This window comes from Neopsephotus bourkii, unplaced genomic scaffold (genome assembly GCF_033783945.1).
Source record: "Neopsephotus bourkii isolate Nb327-2 ecotype Australia unplaced genomic scaffold, CSIRO-AGI_Nbou_v1 NB_1615, whole genome shotgun sequence".
Taxonomy (NCBI): Eukaryota; Metazoa; Chordata; class Aves; order Psittaciformes; family Psittacidae; genus Neopsephotus; species Neopsephotus bourkii.
In genome coordinates, this window is record NW_026902090.1 from 1,596,296 (window position 1) to 1,612,564 (window position 16,269).

At 49.6% G+C, this 16,269-nt stretch overlaps 1 long non-coding RNA gene across 1 annotated transcript; it reads left to right on the top strand.

Annotated features, from left to right (window-relative positions):
- The first annotated feature begins 219 nt into the window (after positions 1-219).
- Positions 220-12,349, top strand: LOC133222644 (uncharacterized). The gene is made up of 4 exons (XR_009728329.1): positions 220-617; positions 811-921; positions 8,275-8,391; positions 9,173-12,349. It is a non-coding gene; the product is annotated as an uncharacterized LOC133222644 (long non-coding RNA).
- Positions 12,350-16,269: the final 3,920 nt, after the last annotated feature.

Sequence of the window (16,269 nt, forward strand, 5' to 3'; positions counted from 1 at the left end):
CGCTAGGAGAGACCTGAGATTCCTGGTCCCCATAAGCCCAGGGTGGGAAGGCAGTGAGCCGTCAGGTTCACCCCAGCGTTGCCCTCGTCCTTGTGCTGCTCCCGTTATGGTTCTCAACAGGGTTTCCGTATGCCGGACGAGCGCACAGGCTGATTCCTTCCAGCAGATGGTAGCAGGAGTATACGAGGGGACGGGTATCCAGCCGGGACCCCCGCTGCTCCTCACGGCAATGGCCGCTGAGCAAGAAGTGCCTGGATCCAAGGCACCATGGGGGGCTACTGCCTTTCCTTGGCACCCAGGCCATGTACAGCATGAGTTAACGAAGGACTCACTATCCCACAGTGGATTCAGACATGAAATGTCAGGGGGATGTGCTTGTAGACTCAGCAGCCAGTTGGGCATGGTCAGCCAAGATGGCTGACATGGCGCAGGCCAATATGGCGGCCATGGAAGAGGTCAAGGTGGTTGCCATGTCATCAGGCAAGATGGCAACCATGGCACAGGCCGAGACAACTGCCACAACACTAAGCAGGAACTAATTTACAGCCCCATTGTTCCCACGTTGCATTTGGAGTGGTTCTTCCACCTCAGATCTCACGCTCCTGTTCCTTCAGGAGGTGGCATGTTAGCTGGACTCGTCCCTCTCTGCAGCTCCTCAGATTTACTCTGGTTCCTGTCCCTGTTCTTTCCTTCATCCCCATGTATGGCCCCAGCTCTCCTGGTTTACCACCGACACTGGTAACTTCCTCCATGTCTTCAAGTCCTGAATACTTAGGGGAAGTTCGTATCTCTTTTTTTTTTTCTTGGCAGAGAAAGCTTAAAAATGTGATGTGAGTGCAACAGGAAGAGCAGAGACCAATCAATAGAAATCGAAAGGAGACATTAAACCAGCAGCTCGACAGTAGGACCTGGATGGTTGGGGTGTACACAGTATATGGATCTGTTTCACAAGTGGGGATAAAAAAGATCCTTTAAGAGACCTGAGATGAGAGCAAAGTGGGGAGGTCTCAGCAGGAGGATGGACAGGAGGACATGCAGGAGATAGAATCATAGAATCATAGAATAGTTAGGGTTGGAAAGGACCTTAACATCATCATCAAGTTCCAACCCCCCTGATATGGGCAGGGACACCTCGCTCTAAACCATATTACCCAAGGCCTCGTCCAACCTGGCCTTGAACACTGCCAGGGTTGCAGCATTCACAGCCTCCCTGGGCAACCTATTCCAGTGCCTCACCACCCTCACAGGAAAGAATTTCCTCCCTATATCCAATCTAAACTTCCCTTGTTTAAGTTTTAACCCATTACCCCTTGTCCTATCACTACAGTCCCTAATGAAGAGTCCATCCCCAGCATCCCTGTAGGCCCACTTCAGATACTGGAAGGCTGCTATGAGGTCTCCATGCAGCCTTCTCTTCTCCAGGCTGAACAGACCCAGCTTTCTCAGCCTATCTTCATATGGGAGGTGCTCCAGTCCCCTGATCATCCTCGTGGCCCTCCTCTGGACTTGTTCCAACAGTTCCATGTCCTTTTTATGTTGAGGACACCAGAACTGCACACAATACTCCAAGTGAGGTCTCACGAGAGCAGAGTAAAGGGGCAGGATCACCTCCTTCGACCTGCTGGTCACGCTCCTTTTGATGCAGCCCAGGATACGGTTGGCTTTCTGGGCTGCGAGTGCACACTGCCGGCTCATGTTCATTTTCTCATCAACCAGCACCCGCAAGTCCTTCTCCGCAGGGCTGCTCTGAATCTCTTCTTTGCCCAACCTGTAGCTGTGCCTGGGTACCAATGCTAAAGGACATAGCTGGCAGCTGAGGAGATGAAGGACAGCAATACCCAGCTGCATGTGTTAGTCCGCAGGGTTGGATTGGGTGTGATTGCCCAGCAAGCCTCTTAGCACCCATGTTAGCATGGCATCCACAACTCCATCATGTCATGGTGGGCAAGCAGGAGTGAGGTGCAGCAAGGAGCATAGATCAACAGCATCAACTGCATCTGATTTTCAGAGGGAATCTTTGCTTTTGCTGCATGGTTAGAGGGCTATATTACCATTCTGGCAAGCACATTGAGAGGGCTCCTCCAAGAAGCCTTGCAGGGAAGAGTCAGGTGCATGGTCTTCTATATACAGTACATACAGAGAGGTGTAGCTGTCTGCCAGAGGGTTTGGTAGCAGGTCTGTCCCACTGGCTAGCAAAACACCTAATTCCTCCAAGCCCAGTGCCTTTGTCCTCAGTCCTGGTGTCTCCGACTTACGGTTGCTGCCCAAAGGGCTGGAATTTTGGGGTTTAGCTTGGGGATTCCTATGGAAACAAGCTTTAGTCCCCCTGTTTTCATCTATGCCTACCTGTCTGCCCCTCAACACCTTTTTAAACTGCCCAACATTTTCAAGTAATTTTGACAGAAGGGATGAGGCCTCAAAGACGTGACATTATGACAACCCTTAGAAATGTAATTGCTTAGGAAGAGAGATCCAAACTAACATCATCACTGAGAGAAGGAGCTCAACCCGTGAAAGAAGGCCATTACCCACTCACTGCCTTTCTTTGCACTGCTTAGTGTAGCTTGTCATCCCTGGAGCAGACAGTTGGGCACCTCTGCTGCAATGTTAAGCCCTGGTTTATCTGGGGGAGGATGCAGTGCAATGAAGACATGGCACATCAGCAGTGAAGCCAAGAGGTGCTTTCTCCAACAGCCAGTGTCCCCAGGTGCCTGGAGAGCTTGTGTGCTTGCTCACTAAGCCGTGTTGCTGCCTCCTGGCTGCAGCAGCTTCCCACCTCTAGAAGGTCCGGCTCCCATTACTCTGCCCACTTTCCCAAGACCCCAGGATGGGACCGGATGATGGGGGTGCTCCTCTCATGAAGATGTAGGGCTCGCACGTGTTGGATGCTGGAGGATGGGGAATTCAAGGCACAGTGCTGGGAAGGGGAGAGCCAGTTCCTGCTGTGGGGGGAGCCATGGGGCTAGTGTCGCTATGTGTGACATTTGACAGGTCTGCAACATATTCTGTGTCCCACTGCAGGCTGGGGCTGCCCTCCAAATCTGCTTCCAGCCTGTCTCAATGTGAGGTTAAATCCTCACTCAGGAGTAGGAAAGCAGAGAAGCAGCAGATGGAACCAATCAATTTGTAATCAGAAAGCTGATCAATTTGTGGGGACCCTTCGCTACCCAAAGGCAGGGTGAGAACAGTGTCCAACCACTGCATACATGCAGGAAAGATCAGTGGGCAGCCTATAATAAACCCTAAATGTATTTCCAGCCATAAAACGCTTGACATGCCTTCAGAAAGGCTGTTGAAATCCCTGATTTGCAGCTGGCACTCATTTTCCATCTCAGGTAATAAAAAGACTCAGCCATAGTGCTCAGATATTTTATCGTCGGGGTCCGTTGCCATCCCCCAATCCCACGACCAGATCGCAGGGACTTACACACCTCCTCTTCCTTCTCAAGGCTCTCCTTTCCCTTCAAAAGCAGATCCGGACTGGTGCAGGTGATGGGAGGGTGAGATAATGAGCAGCAGTGGTGATTTCAGGAAGTGGTTGGGACTTGTAAATCCTCACAGGGGCTTCCTCTGTCAGAGGAGCCATCCGGGGAGCAGGGCATGTGCGGGCTGAAGTCATGCCTGTTAGCAAGGTATTTGTTCTTCTGGCCCCCGTGGCCCAGGCGGGTTGTCGTAACATCCCTCAAGCCGGGATCTGGTTGCAGCAATAAAGTCGGGCGGGTTGGGTTCCTGGCTGGGCAGGAAAGAGTTATTGATCAATGCCATGAATCCTTCCCACCTTCCTCCCGCCCCCAGGGTGCATACCAAGAGAGGTGGGTAGGAAAGGAAAGCAAAGCTCGAAAGATGCTCTGGTCAGCAGCCAGGGCAAGGACATGGGAAAGGCTTAAACACAAACTGAGTGAAGTGCAGGTCCTTTTAACTGTCTCCAGATCAGGGCTGCAGGTGGATGTGGTTCACTCTGTGGCTGAGCAAATGCATCTGCAACCATAAGGAGAGGGGGGTTAGTGTTTCTCCATTCATTTGCTCAGAGGACATGCCAAGGCTCTGATCTCTCCCTCACATCCCTATAGGTGCACAGGCTGCAGCAGCTCCATGCCTCATACAGGCCCCAGTGGTCAGTGCTGTAGACCACTGACCACTCATAGGAGTTGCTCATGGGAGTGCTCAGCCATTCCCTGCCTGCTGAACGTGTGCACACAAACTAAGCAGCACTGTGTTTATAAGCACATTTAGCTGAGAGCAGTTTGAAGGCAGTCCTTTATGCTCTGGGGCTGAAGAGACAGCAGGGATCCTGATCGAGGGTGGGGGTCTCAGCATAGTAAGATAATACCAAAGGAAGCTAATGCCAAAGGAGCAACATGCTTGTATCTTGCATTGTATAGGATCTCCAGAGATTATTTCCTCTCTTACAGGAGGCTGGTATTATTGCAGGACTCTTGCTATGTGCCCAACAGGGAAACCTCTGGCATGTGTCCCAAGACCCAACATTTTGGCCAGCTACTCAAGCTGCATACCTGGCCAGGTATTATCACTATAATAAGATTGATATTAGTAATACCACTAACAATTGTGGTAATGCTAATAAAATAATATTGTACTCCTTCATCCAAGGAGCTCGAAGCTTTTAAAGGAGATTAAGTCTCATGGCATCCATCCCACTTCAGGAAAGCTTATTTAGACAGCAACAAAGCCTCCTCACCACCTTTGTGGAGTGCAGTCTTCTCCAAGGTGGAACACAGCAGCTATTTATGAGTATGCAATAACAGCCTTCAGCAATCTAGGCCAAGCAATGAAAGTGAATACTATATTCAGAGCAATTACAGAGGTTATATAGAAGACAATGTACAAGGACACTCAGCTCAGCTGTTAGGCTTTTAGATGCATTAGGGGACTTCCTGAGGTGTTCAGAACCTACTCCAGTCCATCACAAAGACCTTTGGCTGTGGCAGCAGTGTGATCTCTCGCCCCAGCCTGGCCACCCATCCATCTCTGGTTTGGAAATCAGGGAAGGCAGAAGCCTTGCTGTCTCCCCTCTGTTACTCAGCCTACCCTTACTCCTGCCCTGGCACTCTGCAGGAGGCATTTCTTCATGTGCTGACTTGGGGTTGTCCGATGAGACCAGCAGCTTGGAGACGGAAAGCTTTTGAGACCTGTGTTCCCCTTCCAGAACAGCCTGTGCAAGCCTGTCAGGAGCACACAGTCCCCATAGGTAGATTGCATCCACAAGAGGCAAGTCTTGATGGCTAAAGCCTCCTCAAACCACAGCCTTTTCTTCTGTGGCCTTGAAGTCACAGACACCACTACCCAGCCTGAACATCTACAGGGGAAGCTGCTCTGGGACTTAGACCTATAAGGTGCTGGTGGAGAAAGAGCCAAAGCATCTCTCTGCTCATCAGTCCCCAGTGTGCTGGCCTCAACTCCTGCAGGCTTTGAGGAACGCAGAACTAGTTAGCAACACTGGTGTGAGTGGGTCCGAGAGGTCATGCTGAAAAATGGCACTTTGTCAAAAATGTCATTTCAGCAGCATTTCATTGTGTTTTTCTTTAAACGAAATATTTCAGAAGGAAATGAGGCCCATGCGTTGTTTCAGAATATGTTGAAATATTCTGCTACTGTTTGGATTCTTCTATAGAAACATCTTCCTTATGGCTGGACTCTTCCTCCTCTTTCAGTCTATCATCTGCAGCTCAAAAAGCAGCTTCTTGTCATTCTTCAGATAATGCGGGTTTTGGTCACAGCATAGAAATTCAGTATTCCCTTTACTTGAAAAAGATGTGCAAAACCAAGATGAAAATTGTATCTCCACAGGCACTGATCCTGATCCCAGTGCATGCTCTTTTCCTTTTTCTCTTCCTTTTCCTTTTTCTTTTGCTTTTTTTTATTTTTATTTTTCTATTTCTTAATTGAATCATTTTCAGAGAGCTTGGCTACCCTTTTCTACTGAACCTAGATGACTGTGCTTTGGGGCACCAATGCAGGCAGCCAGGCCTTTTCTCATGGCTACCAGTGGAAGCCCAGGGCTGATGCAGAAGAAGGGCAAGCACAAAGCCTTACTTGTCCTGGCCTCCCTCTCCCCACCCCTCCCCAGCCTCGTGCTGCCTATTGCTGGGAGATTCCAGGAAAAGCTCAGCCACATTACCTGTGTTTGGCTCCCCAGAAAACATCCCACCCAGATTCAGGGATCTCCAGGAGTGTAACACCCATCCCTGTCTTAGGGTTGAGCTCCAGCAGCTCATCTCTTGTTTTGCTTGAAAATGTGGGGTTTGTTGCTCATTTGAAGCTGCCTGGTTTCATCTCCAGCCCTGCATTCACTGCCAGAATAGGCAATAGGCTGGGGGCCTCTGGCTGTCAGTATCACAGGGATTAGAGGTGTGAGGGGTGGGGAGACCCATCCTATAGTTCCTCACTGCCCTCCCCCACCTCTGCCTTTTCACTGCCTGGGAAAGAGATGGCAGGACCTCACCTAGGACCCTGGAGACAGGCTATCAGAAAGGAAGAGGCTGCTGCTGTGCACGTCAGGAATGATTTGATCAGCAAGAGAGATGAGCACCTCTAGCACTGACATCAGGGGACAGGCAGAGGAGAGTGTGAAAAAGCTAGTGATGAACAGCAGGACTGCAGCACATGGCAGGGTGCAGAGACACAGGGCTGGGGAGGAGCACCCACGGCTGGGCATGGGCCTCTGCTGGGGACAGCAGAAGGGTTGATGAGACTGACTGATGCCGTGCTGAAAGTCTTCTCCTGCAAAACCAGCCCCAGTGCTTCCATCTGGGATAACAGTTTGAGAAGTTGTTAGTGCAAAGCTGTGTCCCTGTGCATCCTGCACTGGCTGGGAGTAAAACCAATTGGGTGGTGCAAAGCACTTTTCTCTTACCCACATGCATGAGTATTTACCCACACGTGCAAACACCCCACTTGTTATATGTTACCTACGAAAGGATAGGTGAGTTCACCAAGTGGGGAATCAGCTTTGCCCAAACTCTTCCAGGCAGACCCTACTTTAGCCTGCCTTTCTCTGGAAACTGGTCTGTAGTCAGGCACATCTGCTGAACCTTTCCATGAGCCATCCCACAGCCTTCCTCTGTGTTCACTGGGCAGCAGTAGGAACGGGCTGCATGACCCAGGCTCCTCCAGACAAAGCTCTCAGCCACCAGGCTTGCCAAGCCGCTGAGAGCAAACCCCTTCCAGTTTTTTCTCTTTAAGACTTAATTTAAAAGTGGATACAGTGTTGATGAAAGGTGCTGCACTGACAGCCCTGGACAGCAACATGCTTACCTATGGAACAGAGTTTTAAGGGTCCTTACAGCAGTAACAATCATGTCCTTGTCGTTTGCAAGACCAGATTTCCAGCAAGAAAATTCCCATGCAGGTTTCCAAAGAGAGGCCAGGTAGGATGCACACCACACCCACGTGCATCTACATGCGTGCTCCAAGCCATGTGGTGCTCTGTCTCCTCCTGCCACACCAGACTGTCAAGGCCACCAAGACCATCAAGGCCCTTCTCTGGCCTCCTCAGTTCAGCAGTTTCTGAGGCTGAGGATACCACCTGCAAATTGCTTTCAGGGGCTGGATTCCCACCAAGCACAGCCCAAAGCCTGGCATTACAGCGTGTCCTAACCGACCATGGGTACATTTTTGCCTCACATTTAGCCAGACACTTCAAGGCCTAACCTCCTCAAGGATGCTCACAGGGAACAGGCCTTTGGGTAATATCCACTCCCCAGAAGCAATTCCCCTCCTTTAAGAGCCGAACACTCTTTTAATACATCTTGGTCTCCTCTGCCCTCTTTTCTTCAGAGCATTTTGCCATCTATTTGCCTTTATTTCCTTTGGGAACAACTCCCTTTTATTTCCAGGGGCAAAATTAGCCCAGTGGCTGGGGGTGGGGGTAACCTCTTTTAACCTCCACCTTAAAAACAACAACAAAAACCCAACAAACATTAAAAACACAACAACAATATCAAAAGAAATTCAGACCAGAAATCCTGCAGAGGACCACAGCATGTTATTATGGCCATGTCTACAGCCAAGCCTCCCTGTCAAAACCCCATTGTACCCCTCTGTGATTCTCAGCCATACAGTCTGCTGGTGTCTCCTTGCCTCTATTTATACTAAAGCCCTTGCAGAATAAAACATCCATGTAAAATCCAATTTCCTCTGAATCTCTCTCGGAGAAGAGGCCTCGAGATTGAGTAGATAACCTCTGCAGTAATTGCCTGAACCACTCCTGTTTGCTGGAAAGGTGAGATCCATTTTTCAATTATCTATCTGCAGTGACAGCAGCGAGCAACGGAGCTAAGAGGAAGGAGAGAGAGAGGCAGAGAGAGAGAGAGAGAGAGAGAGGAAATCCAGCCAACAAGAGCCGTCTGTGTCAATCCTGGCAAACGGGAGGTACGATAGATGTGGTCACAGTTCCTGCCATCAATATCCTCTAATATAAATGTCAGCAATGCCATTTTACCCACAGTCATTTCCCACAATGCTGATTACATTATCGTATAATAGAGGGGCGCCAGCCGCACCGCTTTCTCTCCTAACCCTCCTTGCGGTAATGTGTCAATAGCCTGCCTCCATGAAACAAGTCAATTTTCTGCAGGCTTGGCAGCGGAATAAATCTGCCGACTATCTAGAGAGCTGGAGATATTTATACACACCGCGTCCTCTCTCTCGCGCTCTCTTTCTTTCGCCCTCCCCCCTCCCGCCTTCCCTCCCTGTGTGTGCAAGCATAGATGTGTGTCCTCAGCAGAATTGAGTGATTTTCAGCCCAGACTCAATAAGAAGAGAATTTAGGGCAGTCCTACAGCTTGGCTTCCAGTAACAGCCCTACACGTTTATTTTCTTTAGCTTAACAGGAAAGAGAGAATTATGTTTAGATTTATATGACAAGGGCAGTTCTACCAAAACACTTGCGATAAGCACTGTGGAAGGGGGAGGAAGGTGTGTGCATGTGTGGCAAAAACCAGGCAGGCCAGTGGCAGAGAGGAATTGCAACACCCTGCAGGTCACATCAGGGGGGTTCTCTGGGTTCTCTTATTTTAACCGATAGCACCTTCCTTAGTGTACGTCCAAATCCAATGCCAGTGGAAGAAGAAGGAGGGAGGCCCTGGGCTCTTCCATCTCTGCTGACGGATGAGGGTAGAGGTGTTTGGCTCTGTTTTCCTGACTCCTGCAGGCAAGGAGCTTCCCAAGGACAAGATATTCCGGACAACTCAGGAATGCTTGTTCTGGGATGTCCGCAGGGCACCCTGTGGTTCACCACCCCACACACCCCTGCTGCGATTTCTGCCTTTCCTCAGCTTCAGAGGAGACTCAGCCTCCCCAAAAGCCCCAGTGGCTCCCTCTGCCAGCTAGCACGGGCTGCTCAGGCCATCCTGAGCTCCCAGAGCGCAGGCTGAAGTGGCAAATGCTGCTCATGCTCACAAAAGCAAGGTTTTGCCATCTTAGTGAGACACAGTGGCAACTCAGAGGCTCTGGAGGAACACTGGGTGCTGGCCAGAGAGAGGCTGGCTCTTAGCAAGTAATCTCCCATCCCTCTTGCTCTAAGCCAAGGGAATGGGAAGGGTTTCGCCTTCCTTTTAGCTCTGCTCAACACAGAAGACTGTGTATTTAACCCTCAGTGGGGGAATTTTGGGGTGATGGAAAATATCATCTATTTTTTTGCCAAGAGGGGAAAAAAAAGCCTGAAAATGACAATAACAAATACAAAATTGCCTTCAGATTTCTGGGCTTTGGTTTTTTTTTTAAATAAAAACCTGCAAATGTTCCATCTGTTTTCATCAAAATTTTGTGCAAGAGGCAAATAATGCTTGGATCATTGCTTTTGTCTTGATTGCTCCAACCTCCTGCTCCAGAACACAGCAGTTTCTGGGCAGGGAGCGGGGAGCCCTGTGAGAAGCAACCACCTCCCACAGTGATGGGGAAGCTGCACCCTACCAGACACCAAAGATGCAAAGTTTGCAGTAAAAGGTTGTCCTGCAGACTCCATACAATTACTTCTGGCAGCTTTCAGAAGGAAGATCTGGTAGAGGGTGGTGACCTGCTACCATGCTAAGAAGACTGCAGAGACCTCATTCAGTCTCTTGCCCTGAACAAAGCTCTACCCATATACTCCCAGCCTAGGTGAACATCATGCACCTCCTTGCCCAGCTCCACTGTGACTTTGCAAAAAGTCATTTGTAACCTACATTGACACCACAAAGTTCATTTCCAACACAATCCCCTCTAGGCAAGAGCAGGCCCAGAGGACCCAAAGCATCCTCAGCACAGTGGGGTGACTTGGCATGGGGGGAATACTAGGCAACAGCAGGCTTGGGCTCTGGTTTGTCTCTGCAGAGGGAAGACATCCAACTCGCCACCTACTGCCCTGATTCTGTACACGCCTTCACAATGGTGCTGGCAGGGTTTTTCGCCCTGGCAGCTGTGTCAGAGATTGACAAGAGCTTTAAAAAATTTGGAGGGAAGTGAGGCTCTGTGTCTTTATTAAGAAATCAATGAAACCCATAGCTCCATCACACAAAATCCAGCCCTCCTACCCTTTTCAACCCTGGCTGGCTGGGCTGCAGGTCATCAGCACCTGTCAGAGAGGCCCACACTGGAGGTACCTAAATAAAAACAGGCACCATGCAATCTCGCATCTGGAGGAACCTTAAATTCCTTCTGTGATATCTAGAGCAGACACTCTGGGAGAAGGTTTGCATTGGGTCTTTGATGGGTCTCCCCACATCTCGAAGGGACAAATCTGATCACAATGGAAAAGAATCAAAGGTGGAGTTGGTTGGGGCTGCCTGGTCCAAGGGCTGTCAGAGCCAGCAGGAGCTTTCCTATTGTCACCATCATCCTTCAGATGAGTCCAAATTTGGAGGCATGCCCTGGATCACAGCCTTTGGGGGTAGTGGGGCTGGTTCATTGCCAAGCCTCAAGACAAAGTGCAAAGGAAGGGTACTGCATTAAGATACGTTTCTCCAAAGTGAGGAAGCAGGGAATAACTCCAGAGCTCTGATTCAGATCCTTGTCTGCATACGTGGTGTGTCATTAAGGGAGAAAAGCTGGCAGCAAGCTCCAGTTGCTTACTACTGCACTGGCAGGAAAGACAAATGCAGAGCATAAGATAAATGAGGCACTTCTAAGTGCGAGAAAGTCAATACTATAGAGACCTTCAAACTGGAGTCTGGGGAACAGCCAGCAATTCAGCTCGCTGGTACAGACAGGAAGACATCTCTGTGTGCTGAGAGTTTATCAGTTGTTTGGACTGGTACATCCCTATAGGGTGACAAGACAGGTGGCCACATGGGACTGGACTTGGGCTCAAGTCCTTGCAGGGGCCCACCGGGAGGGATTGCTCATGCACCATCTGTGTTGTGGGAGCTCTTGGAGGAAATCAGAGCCTTGCTGTGCATCATAATGTTCCACTAAAAAAAACGACTAAGTCCTGGTGTAAGACAGTCTCCAGTGTGATCAGGCAAAGAGCAAGATGGAACAGAAGAGTGACTTGCTCAAAACCTCATTAAAAAGCCAGACTGATCTCCCTGATCCTGCTCTTCAAGATGCCTGGAGACACCCAGAAACACTGGGCATCCCAAAGGCTCTGCTACATGTCAGATCCCATCCTTTATCATCCCCTCTTCCCTGCTGTGATGCACAGAGAGGATGCACCTTCTCCATGGCCCTGCAAGAGCCACTAGCCATGGTGGGAGCTAGCTTGCTCTGCTGCACAGCATCATGGCACAGCTGTGTGTGAGACTGGATTAAATATGGCTGTGAGTGCATGCACATGTGCTGGGTCCGACAGCTGAAGGAAATGCAAACTGATCCACCAGAGGAAAGAAAGGAAGATGCTGCCCTCTTTTTTCAATTATATCCAGGTCCAAGGTCGGCGACCTCATCCCTCCTGCACTTCAGTATCTTGTCACACAAAACCCAGAGAGAAAGGGAATGTGATAAAGATGAAAGTGATGTGGCAGGCTCGTATGTGAAAACAATCACCCTTCAATTAAGTGTGATTGATTTCCCAAATCAGAGATGCATTCAGCTTCCAACAGATAGATATGAGCGAAGGCCAGATGCTAGGGAATTCAGCACACGTGCTTGGGCTAGGACACCACAATGAAACAAAATGGAGATGCCATAAAGTACCAGGTGCTTTGAGATGAGTCTGAGATGGGCATAAAGTCGAGACGCAAAAAATTTTCCACCCTCAAAGGAAAGCTCAGGGCTTGGAAACAAGATGCAGAGGAAAAAGGTGTTTTTCCATGCAGTGAAACTACAGCTTTGTAGAAGATTTGTCATATGAGAGCAGCAGCCAGGGACAGCCCAAAAGAGAGTGGGGACTTGGCAGATGGGTAGAAGAGACTCACTGACATATCTGTACAGACAAGGGACACAGCCCTTCCTATGGGGGAGCCAGAGGCAGAGAAGGGCAAGGCACCTTAGTAACATCTCAAAGCCTTGTTCTAAAGCCTTTGACAGACTACTGCGAGGTCCAGAAACTCTGTTTGGTCCTTGCAACATCAGCTGTGTCTCCTTTCACATTCAGATGCTCATGGGGCCCTTCCAGCTGTTTTACAGACCCCTGGTGCTTTGTGAACCAAACCTGCCCTGCCACCTGCCCACCACTGCTAGGGCAAAGCACCTCAGAGTGTTTCACAGAAGGCAACCACTGGAATAGAGGAGGACACTGGAGAAGCCACCTCACCCAAAGAGGAGGGAGCTGTGCTGTAAATGCCTGCAGCAAGCCCTGCTCCTCACTGAAGCACTGCAGCATGGCAGAGGAGCAGCATCCAGATAACCAGCTTTCAAGTGATAACAGACTTCAAGTGATTTGAGCCCTAAGCATCTCAGTGCACAGGGTTCATGCACATCAGGGCTGGCCAAAACACATGCTGTACCTGGGGAAATTTGGTTACTCCCAGCTGGTGGCAAAAACTGCTCTAACATCCTTCCTCAGCACTGGTTTAACTATGAAAGGGGAGCTTGCAACCCTCTCAGAAATTTGCCCCCTCAGCTCTTACATGTGGCATCTGATCACATCATTCTTCTGAATCCCACATGCTCCTCCTGCATTTTACAGCAATCAGCAAGGATGAAACTGGCAGCACCAGAGAGTTGTTTAAATGGAGAGAAGGGAAGGCAGCACTGCAGATTCATGGCTGTAGAGCAGCTCCTGTAGGTTAGGTTGGGCTGTTGTCCCGTTTTCCCTATCACGATCAGTCTCATCCATCTCCCTCTCTCTCCCCCTTGTCCCTTCCAGGGATTTCAAATAAAAGGTCTGCACTTGACCCCCCTCTTCCCTGCAGGGAGAGGGGAAGGCTGTGAATAGAGAGACCCTCATGTTTGCAGAAGTGATTTTCACATTAATGGCAGCATATGTCCGCATTGACTCCAACCGGCGGGGCTGCGCGCGGGCGCGTGTGTGCCGTGTGCCTGCATGCACTGCAGGCGGGGGGCTCAGTGTGGGGGGGCACCAGGTGCTCGCTGTCAGCCTGAACAAAAAGAAGTGTCAGCACTCTGCGCCGGGAGGCTGCGCTGGCAGCTCCCCCCTGCCTCCAGCCCCGCGCTCAGAGCATCCTGCCTCTGACTCACAGCAACATCCTCTTGCATCAGCTCCTAAAGCTCCGCTCCTGTTCTCCTCTCCCAAAATCGCACAGCACAGAACGTACTGACCCCCGGCTGCCTGCTGTCACCCATCACTGCACCCCAGAAGTTCAGATGGCGACTTTAGGTAGATGGCGGTTGTGCAGCTTCCTGCTCCTAGAACGTCCTCTGGAGGCTGCCCTGACCTTCTGCCAGACTGGTGCATCTCACAGCCCATGTAAAGTCTTGCTGCACCCAAAAACAGATCATCAAGGCCACTTGCTGAATTCACATCTCCAGCTCATGGCTGACTGCAACCTGCTGCCTCCTTTCATGCCTTCAGTGCTGAGACACCATGGGGCTGGCACCTCAAGCACTCCAGGCTGTTCTGGCCAGCAACCCCAGGAGGAGAGCTGCCCTGTCCCCAACAGTGTGAGTGGCACCCACACTGCCTGCACTTGGCCGGACAGCCTCCATTCAACACCAGCAAACCCCCAGCTCTGCCAACCCCAAGGTAGCAGGGAAGCTGAAGTTACACATTAAGAGAAGCAGGGACCAAAGCAGTTAGCACATCTCAATGCCCTCCCAGGATATATTGAACCCAGATATTTCCCCATGATGATGAAGCCAGCCATTGCAGAGAGGGAGGTCTGACCTGCTGCCTGGTTCTCTCACACCCACGAAATTTGCCAGTTCATGGATACGCTCAAACTTTCATCAGCAAAACTTTCTGGAGGAGACCAGGCCTTAATCTTTTTTTCTGCTCCATTTCTTCTGCCTCTGAAATGGGAGTCACTGTGTTTCTTTTTGCTGCACTGTACATCCATCTTGTCTGCTTAGATTCTGACCTGTCTGGTGCCCTGGAGATATTCAACAGCTCCAGCAGTAGGACCAGCATCTCCCTGGGGGTCTCCAGGCAGTGCTGCAATCACAGCAAACTCATGAAGAATAAGAATTAGGTGTGATCCTGTGTGGGCTACAAGGACCCTCAGAGACATGGCTGGAGTGAATGGAAAGAACAAGCACGTAGGCGATGCTGCTGCTCAGGGCACAGTGATAAGAAGTCCCTTATCTTCCCAGGTCACCTCAGGCCTATGTCCTGTGGGAGAGCTGCTTTGTGCCCCCAGGTGAGCTCAGCTACTGAAGGATACCATATTTTACCCCTTGATGAACAGTACATTTTTTCTACCCATTGTTTTATCTCTATGACAGGTGAGGATTGGTATGAATGGTGACAACTGGGTGCTGGAAATTGTTTATCTTCTACAGGACAGCACTGCACCATTGCAATGAGCTGTTCTGCAGGCAGAGCTCCCAGGGACAGCCTCCACGCACTCACAGAGCTTGCTTGGGACACACTCAGGGCTCCCCAGACACCTAGAATTCAACATTCATACACAGTCCCAAACCAGGACATCTGGCCTGGAGCTTGGAGCTCCTTCTCTTTACCTTCTGGCTTTTCCTGACTGGGCAAGAACAGGAATGGAAACTCTCACTTGCCGGAAATCTTGGTGTCTCCAATTCATTCTCTGTGGGGAATCAGAAATCTGCAAAAGCAAAAGAAAACACTCCCCAGACTGCAGATTGCAGCTTAAACCGTGAATGTGGAAGGTGAAACCACCAACACTGCTTTGCCACTGGACTTGTAAGTTGGGAAAGGAAATGTTCTTGCCATATTTTAAAATGAAGACTGCTGCTCAGCCTGGGAATTTCAAGCTGAAATTATTTGTATTGTTGCTTTGATTCTCCTGATCAGACAATAAAAGAACTATACCAAAGTATTTTCCTTCGAAGAATAGTGATATTGGAATAACCATATTTTTCTCCATGGTTCTTTATTTAAGGAAAACAGATCAGCTCCTATGCAGATACACCCAGACTCTAATCTTATTTCTTTTTATTTTTACCCTCTAAGCTATTAACAGTTTTGTTCTTCTCAGAAAAAAATCATCAGAGCTGCCCTTGTAACCACAGAGTCCAGAAGCCAGGGCTTTAATGAAAACACCAGCTACTGCAAAAGGGCCAATGGCTGATGCTATACATAGCCCAGACACTACACAGCTACAGACCGGAACACAGGGAAGAATCTGGTGGGTGCAATAGCTTGGTGCCTTATTTATAGCATGAAGCTGTGGAGCAGTGGTAGACTGAGCTCTGGTTGCCATTGCCCTTCCTGTGTTTGCACCCATCAAAATGAAAACATGTGTGACAGGCTAAGCTGGTGTGTCAGAAGTTCACCTCCAAGGCAGGCTATTTTAATCTACCTGAACATAGTCTATCACTCTTGACTCTTTTTGTCTTGTGCTTTACACACAGACATGCTCAGTGCAGATTTACGGTCTCCTATTGTACATGCAGGCCCATATGAGGTTTATTCTTTATTTTCTCTTGTACTCTGATGGGAAGAGTTTCAATACTTTCTGTGATATAAAAAGAGATCTGCCCAGAAGAGTTCTGTAGAACTGCAGTGGAAGTGTCCAGGCCAGGTCTTATTAATGAGCGAAGGCTGATGCACTGGATCCATTGAATGTGAGGGGAGTGTGGGATGCAGACGGTTTAAGCATTAGGAGCACTGAGTACAGAAGTGGTTTTAGTCTTCAAGACTTCATTAGTACACAGCAAGCAGATGATCCACCAGGTCCACCAGTGGATAGACTTCTAACAAGCCATGGTGTGGTAATCAGGCAGGTGGCTTCATGG